This window comes from Glossina fuscipes, unplaced genomic scaffold (assembly GCF_014805625.2).
Source record: "Glossina fuscipes isolate IAEA_lab_2018 unplaced genomic scaffold, Yale_Gfus_2 111, whole genome shotgun sequence".
Lineage (NCBI taxonomy): Eukaryota > Metazoa > Arthropoda > Insecta > Diptera > Glossinidae > Glossina > Glossina fuscipes.
In genome coordinates this window covers 1,467,682-1,480,614 of record NW_023998454.1, presented here as the reverse complement: position 1 = coordinate 1,480,614, position 12,933 = coordinate 1,467,682, and positions in this window count along the sequence as shown.

The following is a 12,933-nucleotide window of genomic DNA, read 5'->3' as shown; positions in this document are numbered from 1 at the left end:
CCCACCTTTTAGCAAAGGCAAAAAGACATGCTATGTACAGTAGGCAAAGCTCAAGCCAATGTGAGTTTGGCTTTTATCTACATGAAATAGCAGTTTTCCATTTAATATTATTGATCGCTCAAAATTCTTCTTCTTTTTCCAAATGTTTGGTTTCAACGGTTTAAACGTGGCAATATAAATTGACTGAAAATCCCACTTTTGGCCACTTTTTGCAAGAGTTGTCCAGGATACACTGTTGCAGCTCGAATGGGAAGTTCTGCCACATTCAGCGTACTCACCAGATGTGATTCCCACTTGTTCTCATCGGTACAGTATGGCTTGCCTGGATCGCGGGCCCGCATAGTTAAAGAAGTGTGAATATGGGTCGGTGGATGGATCGCTGCCAAACCAATGTGAGATATTGATGATGTCACCACATTGCCAACAATATTGAAAAATGTTTTAGAAAATTATGGAAACCCTTTTGATTAATATATATTGAACCAATTTTCCACAATAAAAGCCTTTTCCAAGTGAAAAGATGGCCAATATTTTTGCAACCCACTACTATATTGTCCTACCTACCGCGAGCTTTGATGAGATTAGGGGTCCGGATGCCGCCTTCGAGTGTTTTGTCATGAGACTCGTTACTTTCATTGCCGGCTGAGTATTTGTCTTTTTCTGACAAAGAAATAAAAATAAAATAAAAAGAAAAGTCCCGTCGGTTGTTTGCCGTCTGTCTGTCCACTGTAAGTCAGTCGGGCGTCGTCTGGCGTCGGCCCTACATACGCACACCCCCTTTCTCCTTTCAGCTACAGCGGTGGCAGCTGTAGCGCTTAACTACTCATCGGGGACACAAAACAACAGGGGAATAAATAACTAAAGTAACTTACAATACAATCCTCTCGCGATGTCGTGGCTGTCTCCTTCGGCGGCTCCTGTCCACGGAAAGGAAGTAGGAAGTTCGTCTTACGTCGTCGGCACAATCACAACACAGCTGGGATGTAGGTGCATGTGGGTGCACGTAATTCATAAGCTACTGGAAAATTATTCTTCTTCCTCTTAACACATCTTGATTGAGGCAAACACATTGATCCTTGTTTTTTTCGATCATTTATTAAACGCACGAATAAAAGATAAAATGTAATAATAGTTCAGGTGCACATCAGTGCTACAATCAAGGCATTTAGGTAGACATTTTTTTGTTTCACAATCATTTGTTTATACATGTCAGATTCGCTTATGGAATTAAGCAGAATTCTAAATTTTTCATAACTTATTGGAGTGTATTTTTTTTCTTTACAATTTATTAAATGCGCTTGGCTATTTCTTTTTATTATAAAACATTGTTCTGCTAAAACTTTCCACAATACTTCATTAATACTTCGCAACCATTTGTTTATGAAGGTCACCTTTAACCAATAATCTTCTACGTTATTCACTTGATAAGAAAACCTTTTGCTTCTTGTTCGACAAAAAAACGTATTCAAAGGACGGTGCAGCCATTACCCTTGCCTTGATTCTCTTATGCCTCTTCTAATTGTTCCACCTTTTTTTTCCTTTTCTTTAATAAAAAAACGGTTTAGACTTCATTTTTGTGGTTTAGCTTTTGCTAACTTTAACTAAAGACACATTGACGTCATTCACGTCGCTTTTGTCGCTTTACTTTGAGGTTCTAATTAAAATTTATCCTTCTTTTGAGGTGTTGATTAAAATTTATTCTTTTTTCTGAATTTCGATATTTTCCGAGTTAATTTATTTCAAACTTCAAGTGCACAAAATTTTTCTTTCGCGCATTTTTCTATTTATTTCTTTTCTTTTGACATTTTTTTTATGGTCAATTTGCAGTTTGAGCCCATATTTCAGAAAGACGAAAAAAAAACAACCACTTCATGTAGCTTTCGATTTCTAATTAATTTTTTTTCTTTCTCCTTTCTTTTTTTTTTTTTAATGGACTTTTTTATTGTATTGATAATTAATTATTTATGCTGGTTATCGTAATGCATACTTCCTTGTAAATTTTAATATTCACAGTCAGCTAATGCTAGTCCTTTTTATTACCCTTGAGGGATAGTCTTCACAATTATTTCTTATTTATTCGTTTTATATTGAGCTCGAAAGCCCGTCCGAACTTCACCAGATGCCAAACAGTTCTCCACGCTATCATGAAATTAAAAAGCAGACAGACTTCTCATTCTTACTCAATTTCCCTCTTCTTCTTCCTGTTGCTCTCTCTATAAAGGCTTGCAAAAGGAAAAAAAGGAGTACCGCAAAATCATACGATTTTGCCTGTACTTGTAAACAAGGAAATCAGAGAAGAGTAAAATAAACATATCCCGCAAGATCATACGATTTATTAGCGGTACCACAAAATCGCATGATTTGTCTAACGGCATGCCGTTATCCCGCTCCTTGCGGTTGACACAGACCGACAGACACCCTACCCAAGGTTTGTTCGCGGCCGTTACACTTTGTATTGAAGTTTGTGTGGCAAAAAACCGGTGTGTATTTTCCATCTTTTCGTGTCCATTAACATGGCCGCTAGCCAGTCTTCTGGCGTAATTTTTAGTTCCAGAGATCTCAAAAGCCTATTTCTCCAACATGCCTAAGCCGGACAGATAAATGTGCGGCGCATCGTCGTTTGCATTAAAAATTAAGTTAGGAAAAAATTAAGTTCTTCGTGCTCCGTCCATTATTCTACGTCTGAGCTTTTTTTTTCTAACTTGTTTATTTACTTGCACATGAAACTTACCTGATATAAATTAAGAGCCGAATTCAATTGACTCTTAAAAGTAAATCTTATAGTAATTAATATTAAAAAATAATGCAAAGAATATAAAGACAAGTTAAGAAAATCAAAATTTATGTATGAATAAACAAGAGAGAAAGAAAGATAAAGAGAAAAGTGAGATAAAGCGTGTGCGCATCTACCACGGGGCCACAACCGGTACACACCCAAATTGCAGATGAAGCTCTAAGCCATCGCAAACATGCAAGAACTTGGCAACCGATAGAGTAAACAACATCTACACCACCGAACCGTAATGAAATGTTAAGGTTACAACTTACTTTAAATACGACAAAGACAAATCGGGCATATTAAGCACAGTTGTTTTGATAGAATTTAAAGAATCCGATATTGAGATAAAGTGAACACTACTCTAAACAACCAATAATTGTATTTACATTGATTCAGGTTAATGACCATAAAGTGTCTAGAGAAGCGGTTGGAGACATTAATGCTTATCTGGGCGAGTGGACGAATCGATATTATCATTAGATAACTTAATTAAGAAGGAGACATCAAGAAAAATCTACGACGGTAAGGACAACAGAAGGAACCTATTTTCTTAAGGAAGTAAAGATAAAAGCAGGTCCCAATCCAAATTTTCAACGGCAAACAGCAAAGATAAAAGCAGGTCCCAACCCAACTTTCCAAGGGTAAACAGCAAGAATTGTTTTTGAACAGATTCAATTGAATCTACCCAACACCTATTGGGAGGAAACCACACAACAGAGGCATATTCAAGTATAGGCGTAACTAAACATATGTATAGTCTTTTTGTAATGTAAGGATCCTCAAATTCTTTGGACCAACAATTTATGAAAGTTAGAGCAGATCTAGCTTTATTTAAAGACAGCTCAATATGCAAATTAAAACATAATCTTTGGTCGAATATAACCCCTAAATCGATGAACGAATCTATGTTTTCCAAGTTGTGTGAGTCAATGAAATACTTAGGATTGAATGACTTCCCCCTTGAGAGAGAAAGCTTCTTGCATCTTTTTAGATTTAATTTCATAAAATTTCACAGGCACCATGTAACAAAATTATTTAAGTCAACTTGAAACTGATAAAATTGCGATTCCAAGGAGAAGAAAGAAAACAGGTTAAAACCGTCAGCGCACATTATATGATTAATCACTGAGGAGGTTGATGTTTAAAATAAATAAAAGGGGCTGTAAGTGGTCGCCTTGAAAGAAATTTAAACAGAACCCTAAACGAACTGTTATGAAGATACGAGCTTATCCATTTTACTAGATATAAAGGGAAGTCCTGGATTTTGAATATCAATAAGTTGTTGTTAACTAAGTAAAACGCTTTATTAAAATTCATATATACGACGTCCGTGCAAGAGCCACTAGAAAAAGCCTTGAAAATGGCAAGTAAACTGTAAGAAATTCGTGACAGTAGATCTTCCTTTCCGAAAGCCATGCCGAAATGGTGAAATATAAGTTTGGCGATGCCTCCATAGTTTTCAATGTGATGCCTGTTTCCACATTTATGAAGTGGAATAAGGAAATTACTCCTTCAACACGAAGGTCAATTACCTGATTTGAAGTTCTGATTACAACTTTGAAATAACACCACACAGCTCGTCAGAGTAAGATTTGAGTACACATGATGGGATGACATTAAGACCAGGCGCATTACTATGTTTATAGACCCGAAACCATGTAGAACGTCGTTTTTTGAAATGACTAAGCTAGGAATCGAGACCGAGTTAGTTGTCGGATACGAATAGTTTATTGGGAATCAGCAGTTGAAAAATTTCGTCGGAAGTATTTGGCAAACAGATTTGAGATTTCAATATCACCAAAGGACCCAGAGCCTGAAGGAAATATCCGCGCGTTACTTGGAGATTTCTCTTTTGGAGTTAACAAACTTACAAAAATAACTACGATTAATAAGCAGTGAATATTTATTATTATTATCAACTCAAAGTATCTGCAATAATTTTGATGGTTGAGGTAATTAAATCTATGCCTTGCAGCAGAGTAGATGAAATGGTCGTAAGGAGAAACCCTTTTATAAATTTTTTGAAACATCTGTTTTTCCTATTTTTGTAATATTCAATTCCGGATTCAATGCAGACATAGCTAGATTTGACATAGTACAGAGTAACGACTATGGAGTTTCAATATTTCCAACAAAAATATTATGTGTGAAGGATGAGATTTAAGCAGTAACTTATTGGTTCCGTTAAAATCATAATGTTTATTTGAGGAGGTTGGATTTGATACTGTAGAATCGTTCAACAGACCATCACGCTTGTAAAGGAAAGAAAATGCAAATTGCTGGATTATATGGATTCACAGGTAAACTAAAAGGTGGACACTGATTTATAGCTGTCTCAAAATTGGCAAAGCAAAGGTCAAGCAATCTGCCATTACAATTAGGTGTGCGGTTGTGTCGAACTAAATTACGGGCAAATACTTCATTGAAAAACACATTAGCTCTATCAGATGTTGAAGTGGGGACCTTATATCGAGAATTATATCTATAAAGTCCCCAAACGCTATATCAGCAGGTATAGATCTAAGGTCACGACACGAATGAGGCAGCATGTTTTTTGTAACTAGAGATATCTGCATTTGCAAGAATATAGGAGCAAGTTACATATAACAGTTTACGGCCAAATGTCGAATGAATGACAATAAATCCAACGTAGAAAATTCTACGAAAATTCGATTACTATTACCAACAAAGCTACATATTGCGATAAATGCCACTCCTCAATTCCGTGCTCACGGAATTTAGACATAAGCGTATGGTACATATTTAAGGTAATTTAAGCTATCTTTACCTATTGTTATCTTCTTTTATACATAGTGCTAATTAAGTCTGGTTTAAGCTATTTTTGCCTTTCGTTAACTTTTCTTATGTATGTTATTATTTAGGAGTTGTAGGCATACGGTTGCTTATTTTATGTTTGCAATCAAGACCGGAATAAAGTACGATAGAGTTGTTGATCTATTAACCGATTCGCAACGCCAGAGATGCAAATGAAGAAGAGAGTGCACAGCCTCTTCCTTCTGGGTCGAACCGTCGTCTGAATAGCATCACCAAAACATACGAATAATTCGCAAATATTCGTAAGTGAATGCGCCGATTAAGCGTAGTCCCTATAGTTGACGGTCCGAGCAAACTAATGGCAGTAAGCGGTAGGTAGATTCATAGAGTTTGGAAGTTTTAATTCTAAGTTTTATGAAACCATCCGGTTAGTTATAGTTTATGCTAATTGAATGATTAATTACGTAGTTAGTAGAGAATATAAGGGGAAAACGTTGACTAAAATATGGGCAACGTATTGAAATAAAAAAAGTTGAGTTATAACGTTCAATTGGACTTTTATTTAAGCAAAAAATAGAAATATAAAAGGTAAGAACGCTTGGACCAGCCGCTGAGGCATATCCTGGCAAGAGAAATAAATAATTTTTCCGAACAAGAAAAATAACAACCTCACAATGTTAATATATATGTATATATAAATCCACGATGTAAATCATTTACGTTGTTCTTTGTTATTCTTTGGTTCATTTATCATCTTCTGGTACATGCGAATAATTCTGTTAATAAAGCTTTTCAAGTCGATTTATTTTCGCGATTCATTTTTGGGTGACGTAGCTCTGCCGCTCTACAGCTAGGTTTCAAGAAAGAAAGACCTCTAAAGCCGCTTTGGAAAGCTATTCCAAAGAAGTTTATGAATTTTAATTGCTTTATATGTTTGTTATCGGATTAGTTTTATGATGTATCTATTAAAGAAATGAAATCGTAGCGCTTACCGTTAAGGAGAAAATATGAAAATGAAAACATGTACAAAAAACTAAATCAAACGTTAAGTTAATGCTATTAACTGCCATCCAGTATGTGTGGATAGCTATCCAAAGAGTGCCGTTCGCAAATCGCGAAGAGAAACAACAGCTCTCTAGCCATCGAATAAATCTATTGAAAACTAGAGTGAAGGGAGCCCTCGGGCAAGTAAAAACGAAAATATGGGCAAAGCAGGATGAACTAAGGTGATCCCAGTTTTTTATTTTGTTATGCTACCTAATATATAAGGCCGTTTTTTCGTGCAGTGTCTTCTTCTTTCGCATTTTGACTTGTGTTCTAGAACCAAACCTCTCTTTGAAAGAAGAAAAGCGCCACTCTTGGCGAAAGCATCGCTACCGCTTCATCCTCATTAGATAGCATAAATTATGAAACATATTTCACATAATATTTCGACTTTCTTGAAAGCAATTAAAAGATATAATAGAAATGAAAATGGAGAAGATATCAATTCACGACCACAACTACATTTCAATTACATTTTAAAAAATTAAGTCTTTTGCGAAAATAGGAAAAAGAAGAGTTATGTGGCAAATGCAGTCCGCGAATATTCACTGATTCAGCAAATGCTCGAATCTACCGATAGCATGTTCTCATTACTTTCTCGAACAAACCGGTGCCCGGTTTTGTTGTAGATTAACTGAGCGTATAATTGCCGAGAGCGTGCTACCGGATTAGGTGACCCTGGCGAATGTGTTGTTTTGTTCCCTTATGACTCTTTGGTACCATTTAGTAAATACCAGATGGGGGAGATTGCGGGAATGAGATGGTTAAGCGACGAACGGGAATCCAAAAGATAATAAATCTGCTGAAATAAGCTTAGCAAAGTATTTTCTATAATGAATGTCTAGTACCTTTCTCATTTCTTGGACTAATGGGGGCTTTCTCAAGCTGTTAAATTGAATATTTTAGGCAAGATATTTTAATATTAATAACCACAAGTTGCACGCAGATTCTGTATAACGTGCCACAACCATAAGTATGAGTGAATGTACGAACGTTATGCACATGTGGACAAGGCTTGCATAGGTTTAATTTTGTTATTATTCGACATTAGAATTAATATAAGCGCAATGTATTTGTGTGTTTACATTTGCATGCATGCTATATAATGAATACTCTAACATCCCACCGTTTACATAGTGGGAAGGCAATTTCAATGAAAATGTTTAACCGAACGACGATCCCGTGCTAAACAAATTGTTTTGAATTTTGATTAGAGATTAAATCGTTGCTGATGGGTGAGAAGCGCTAAAGCGAAAGCAAAACACAAATAAGCACCAATATACACAAAGTGGGCATAACGCACATGGGCACCAAGAGCCAAATAACATCAATTTTCCTAGATTTAATATAATAGATGATGACTCAATTCGATCGCAAACATTCCTGCCTTTTGCTTATTCATGAAAATTATTTGAAATTTATTTCTTGCATGCGTTTCGGCTTTCCTTCAAACGCCGCCGGCATATTAAGCAATTAAGCCTTCAATTATTATGTTCAGAATTTTATGAGTCTTTGCCATCGAATTTTTATCGATTCCGTTCTGTTTTAGAACTAAACTAATTCACTTTCTTTAAACCGAGATAATATATGCTTAACTATTCGCCTGTTGAATTTAATTGCAAGTTTCCTATGTATATGAGTGCTTAAAAAAATAGCAGACACTTCGTGAAATTATGTGAAACTTGCATTTCAATTATTAATTACAACACAAATAAAACTTTAAAATAATTTCTATTACTATTGCCTACATTGGAGTGTTGAATAAGCTATCGCTGTTCCGCAAGTTTAAGTTTCCCGCTGGCACTTATAGGGTACTACACCGCTAAACCGCGACTTCTCCATCCGAAAGTTCTGTCTTTAAGCTTTAATTAACACGGTCCGCGTGAAGAAAATGCCGCGGTTTGCGAGTACCGTGGCTTTGATGCTAATTTTGAGAGATAATGTTACTGAAAGGATGAGGAACAAGGGTAAACACCCATGACGCACACTAGATTAACCATTAACATCGATGATAAATTGGATAACATATGGAGAAGTTCACCGCTGCTGGTATTTAATGGCTTGTTTCAAGTAAATAAATCTACCAACCAACAACTACTGGAGTGACTAGGATGAAAGGCGGGCGCGATACGCTAAAAATCTAGACATCGTCAATTCTCAGCACGACAAAGTCTCTCGCCACATCACAAAACTTGCTTAAGAGGCCTTAGCAGCCTTATTCTTGGATGGCCTCCAGATGGAAAGCATTAGTGAGGCTTCCGTTTCTATGAAGATAACCACGATATGACTACTTTTGTAGGTAGCTATAAAGCACCTGCTCACCTTTCGAATCGTAATTTATGTTTTATCGAAATACTGGGTGAAATATGGACTGATATCCGCCGCTTTTCTTTTAACAGTATATGTCACATTCAAAGTTTCTAAAAATAAGACTAATTTATACAAACTAATTTTAAGAGTTTACATGAAAACTTTTTCAATTGATTTTCGTTTCTTTTTTAGTTAATATCATTACAGTTTTTGGATTGCCATTGAAGGCCATTATTGCTAAAAATATGACTCATTATGATTCATTCTCTGTTTCTGTGTACTTACAATGAATCTGTTGATAATTTCTTCTTGCTTAACAACACAATTTCTTCTTCTTCTAACTTAAACTTCCTCACACCTTAAATGAAGTAATACTGCTAAGGCCCTTGAATAAGTTAATACGTGTATTTTTTCTCGGAATACTTAAAAAATGACTTAACATATATTCTCAACAAAAACCTCGCATGGGATTGCTATTGTTCTGAGCAGAACTGTACGTAAACATATGTATACATACAAAAATATATATATGCGCCTATAAGTTGGTATTGATGTTTGCTGGTAATTATGACGATAATTATTATGTGTTTACGAATGCTGTTCCACGGCGTTGAGCTTTGTGTTTATTCTCATGTTGTTCTCAGAGGGCAACGAGAACTGAAATTGAGACTTTTGGCCTATTGATTAATGTTCGGTAAATTATAAACAGTAACAATAACAAAATATCTGTTTGTTTTTATGTGCATATGGTTTAGATAATTACCGACGGATATATGTGATAATAATTATTAGTTCGTTCTATCGCGCAAAGAGCGAGATATTGGCTTCTCTATATAAATGTGTTTACACATAAATATATAGAGGAGACATATAATTAAACATAATCCTTTTTTTTATTTTCTTGAACTTGCTATTGTACGTGTTCATTGAATATCGCTTGGAAGCGAACACACGAGCATTTCACGCTTGTCAATCATCAATGTATGAATTACTGCTATTTGCGATAACATTGACGGTATGCTATCACACGATGTCAGACCTTTAGAATATGTAACATGTCAAATGAAAAAAAAATCTTAATAGTTTATTATTCATAAACAACTGCATGTGTTGCATATCAGACAAAAGTCATTTAACCCTTACCTTAGATATTTCTACGTTGACATCGGATTGATATTTCGTTGACAGGTTATAAGCGTTTTTATGATTTTCGTTGTTAGGAATTTTTTCTCTTTATTTATTATTGTAGGTACAAATGCATAGCTTATAATATTTTCTTTCTTCACTTTTTGATTCAAAATGTCAAAAGAAATACGTTAAAACGACATACATGAAGAATGTGAATCCATATAAAAAAACATAGGGTGTCTCAAACTAGTTCTTGTTCTTTTTCCTCTAAGCTCTTTATATCCCTTACATATTTTATTGCAGGCTACAGTGTGTTCTTAAAAACAGCCGACTTTTATTCACACTTTCGGTAAAGAATGCGAAATCTTAAATTCCCACCGATTACAAGTCGTTCTTGTCCGCTAACGAATTGTAAAATAAAAAAATTATGACATGTGCCTAAGAGAACTTTATTTTGCATTCCAAATTTTTGGTGTTGACGCGAGCGTTAGAGGCCGTTACAAAAGCCTAATTCCATACGTATATCAGTGCGCTGCCATCAAAGCGTCTTGATGCAGAACGGAAAATTGGGGTAGGCATTGTCTACGACGTAAGGAATGCTTAGCAAAAAGCATAATGTTGCATTACCGATCTGATCACTGATCTACAAATGCGTTTCTCCGCCAGGAGAGTGGAGCAAACCTGGATTGAGATGAGTCGTTCCATGTGGTTTTAGTCAGTAGTTAAGCCTAACAAGCTAAACTGCAGAGACAATCGATTTTATACTCGAAGGTTTTTAAATATATTATAATAAATGCTTTCATCCGATCCTTAAAAAGGGTTTTAAATTGCTTTACCGCCTAATTGGCATCTTTTACAGTCACTATGACAGCACTGAGTCTTAACTCAGTTCGACTAATCTTACTTGGCCAAGACACTGTAATAAACTAATAAACGTTAGTCCAGCGAAACAAAAAATAGTTACTAAAATACTACAACAGTATTAATGAGTATAGAATACGATCCTTATATTCTTTTAACCAATCAATATTTGCTTAATAACTGCCATCTTTGCAAGAAAGAAAGAGAACAAAGTGCGCCGTAAGTTGTATCCTGATTAATGTGCGAATTTATTTTTTTTTGTTTTACCAATGTAGTAAAAAGCACCTGCTTTGATACTTAAGGGCGGGGTCCAACACTAACTAAATGTATTGAATACAAATTCATCGGTTAGCTGCATATAAACGAAGTTTTTAAGCAAAAAATAAAACAAAAATCGCCTCCTATTGACAGCTCAAACAAAATGGAGTGCACTTTAACATGCACCGTGCGCTGCATATGCGTTATTACGCTTAAAGGAGGCTTTGTTAACAAGACTGCGTATAAATTTGTTCAAGTCAATGAGTTTTTAAATTCATTATAATTTTTTATTTTTTTATATACGATTTTTAGCCGTTGTTATTGTGTAAAGTAACCCTTTGTGCGAAAAGATCTTTAACAATAAACATAAGAGTAACTGCAATAACTACAACAACAAAAGTCAAATGCTGAAATAATGCCTGCATAGACGCAACGAAGCGTTAAAATTGCTAGACGCCATGCTTTGTTTTAGGCAATAGTTGCTGTAGTTGTTCTTGTCGGTGTTCTTGTTGCTATTACTGGATATTGCTTTGTTCAGCACATTACAAAGAAACCACGAAGTAGCAGCAGCAGCAGCAGCAAAAGCAGCAGTAATAGGAAAGGCAGTTGTGGATAATTTGTTTGCTGCGTTGTTAAGCGTTTTTCTTTTTGCGAGCTTGTTTTTTTTTTTGTTTAGTTAACATGTTGCTGCCTTTTGATTTAGCTCCTGCTATATAAAAACGCTGGTAGATGTTGTTATGCTGGTGTTGTTGATGTTTCGCAACACCCACTTCCTGTTTATGCTAATTTTTTGGTGAATCGTTTATTTACACGCACAAGCAAAGAGAGACGCGCATATATACACACAAACAAACACGTTCATTCTCTTTTATACATTTACAGGCAAAGACAATTTATCGCATGATGGCTGTCGTTTGAAAGTAAGTGAGCACAACTTTCGCTTTGTATTAAGCGATATATATGCATAAATAAAATGGCAAAAGGCAACAATAATGCTGGAGAAAAAATTTATTGCATAATGCAAAATATTTTTTTCTTTTGCAGTTGTTGTTTGTTTATTTGTTGTTTGTTTAATTTTGATTCTTCTTTTTTTTTTCAAAGCGTTTACAAAAGATAAACAATTTTTGTAGGCGTTGCTTTCACATTGCTTTCCATGTTATTCCGTATCTTGGTTGTTATTCATTATTTCTAGTGGGGGATTGCCGTATTGGTTGGCGAATGACTAGCTGCCCGGCTCGTCTTCGAGTGCTATGCTTTGTAAATTTACACTCTGCTTCATGCTCCTCTTGTATTCTTTGAGCAGCTAAGTGTAAGTGTGATTGCTGTCTGTAACCTTTTCATGTGCCCTTAGCTTTAATAAAAAGGCACATTCCTCGCCTTTGTACAAATGTAAACATTACTTTACCAAGCCTCCCTGTACCACTTTACACCGTGTTCGAGTTCAGTAAAAGTAAGAGTCAGAGTTGGAGTTGTACAAAATTAATCCAAGCATTTAAAAAGTTCTTTTTTTTAACCCTTTGTCTGGCCATCTTTGTCATCATCTTTGGCCTAAAGCCTTAATAAGACGGACAAGTAAAAAATAGAGAAAATTGAAAGAAGATTTTTTTTTACGGAATTTATGTTGGCCAGCTATTCCAACACAGTAGCATAGGACGATTGTTTGCTTAGTTAGATATTGAAAGTATGTAATAAGAACGCTTGTATGTACGTATGCTTGATATGAAGAATGTTTCATTCAACTCCTAACAATATATACTAGTAGTGCAAATGAACAAGTC